The 2,000-nt window shown below is 51.6% G+C and overlaps 1 pseudogene; it reads right to left on the bottom strand.

Annotated features, from left to right (window-relative positions):
• Positions 1 to 626: 626 nt before the first annotated feature.
• Positions 627 to 1,125, bottom strand: LOC131755797 (E3 ubiquitin-protein ligase rififylin pseudogene; annotated as a pseudogene).
• Between the last annotated feature and the right edge of the window lie 875 nt (positions 1,126 to 2,000).

The following is a 2,000-nucleotide window of genomic DNA, read 5'->3' as shown; positions in this document are numbered from 1 at the left end:
TGTTTCATTTCTCACCAGAAATGAGTTTACTGGCCCAAATTCTGTCCTAAGGAGGATCACTACTGGTCTCGTAAGCTAACACCTTTTTGGTCTAAAGCACGTGGATTTTAGGTAATGCAGCAACAGACTTTAGCAAAGGTTGGTTAAAGCACAGAAAGCTGGAGGGACCAGAAATGAATCCAGATGTTCTGGGGAAGAAGAGAGCCATTTCTACCAGGACTTCTGGTGGGTGAAACAGAGGCACACAGCTCAAGGGGGATGGGCGGGCTACAGGAAGAAGGGTGAAACTGTTTAGGTTCTCAGAGGAAGGGAGGAAGATATGGTCCAAATTCCAGAAAGTCCTCTCCATCAGTTACCATCATCACCCCAAGATCATTGAAACAGGGACTTGCCTGTGTGATCTGTACCAGTTCCCACTGGCCTCCGCCTCTGCCAGACGCAAGGTGCACCTCTGAAGCAAGACAGGCATGCCCAGAGGTGACACAGCATCTTTGCTTGCCCTGGTCTTAGGAACACTGCAGATTTTCTTGTTAGCCTGCCCCTCTGTAAGCTGGTTAACTGTGGGCCCAGACATCTCGAGCTATGTCCCTGTAAAGCACTAAAGAAGCCAGTAGACGCCCTCAGGATCAGAAGACATGCACGGCTCAGATCACGTCCTGCCAGCAGATGGGGACACTGGTTCATGCACTTGCCACACTTGGTACAGGTGACCATGTGGCCGCACTCCAGCGGAACACAGTCGATGGGCAAGTCCATGCAGATCCGACACAGGTTCTCCTCCAGGCTGGATGGCACTGCTCCCCTGTTTTGGGCTTCAGCACCACACAGCAGCTGCTGGAGTCCCCTTCCGACCCTTGTACAGCCCCGTCACCCTCCATCAACTCCCACTTCTCACAGCAGCCCTTGTAGTTGATGAGGTTGTGAGCCAGGATCTCTTTGAGGTGCCGCACAGTTAGACCTTCAATGTCCTCCGGTTGGTTAGGTCAGACAGAGGGGCCCTCCAGCCTCAGCTATCCTCGGAGTCGACGGTCTGCATCCACCCTCAGTAGGTGCTCTGGCTGTGCTCTCCAGGTAGACGGCTTCCTCTTGGTCCTGAGACACATGGCCATTGGCCTTCCTGGCCATGCTTGTGAAGTGGGCCCCACAGGCCTTGCAGCTTCATTCCGAGACTGGAGGAAGGGAAGGAGCTGTACCCAGGGTTAGAATAAGCCTGCGTCCTGGCTTCATGGGGCGGTGGGGCCGCCTCAGGCTGTCCATCCAGGCAGAACCAGTTGCAGCAGGTTGCCCACATGACAAAATCTGGGAGGGGAGGGGTGGGGAGAGACCAGATCCTGCCCGTGTACACCTCAGGCAGGGGAGCTGTGGGGCAGCATCTCGGGGCTGAGGGGCAGTCACGACATCCTCACGGCGGCCCCAGGAGTTTGCCGTACAACATCTTTATCCATTCCTCTGTCGATGGACATTTAGGTTTCTTCCATGTCCTGGCTATGGTAAATAGTGCTGCAGTGAACATTGGGGTGCATGTATCATTTCAGATTATGTTTTTCTCTGGATAAATGCCCAGGAGTGGGATTACTGGGTCATATGGTAGTTCTGTTTTTAGTTTTTTAAGGAAACTCCATACTGTTCTCCATAGTGCCTGTACCAATTTACATTACATTCCCACCAACAGTGTAGGAGGGTTCCCTTCTCTCCACACCCTCTCCAGCACTTATTGTTTGTAGATTTTTTGATGATGGCCATTCTGACCGATGTGAGGTGATATCTCATTGTAGTTTTGATTTGCATTTCTTTAATAACTAGCAGTGTTGAGCATCTTTTCATGTGCTTTTTGGCCATCTGTATGTCTTTCTTGGAGAAATGTCTATTTAGATCTTCCACCCATTTTTTTTTTTTTTTTTTTTTTTTTTTCCGGTATGCGGGCCTCTCACTGTTGTGGCCTCTCCCGTTGCAGAGCACAGGCTCCGGACGCGCAGGCCTAGCGGCCATGGCTCACGGGC

This window comes from Kogia breviceps, chromosome 4, assembly GCF_026419965.1.
Source record: "Kogia breviceps isolate mKogBre1 chromosome 4, mKogBre1 haplotype 1, whole genome shotgun sequence".
Taxonomy (NCBI): Eukaryota; Metazoa; Chordata; class Mammalia; order Artiodactyla; family Physeteridae; genus Kogia; species Kogia breviceps.
The sequence above is the reverse complement of the archived record's forward strand: the minus strand, read 5'-3'. Positions and strand labels throughout refer to the sequence as shown.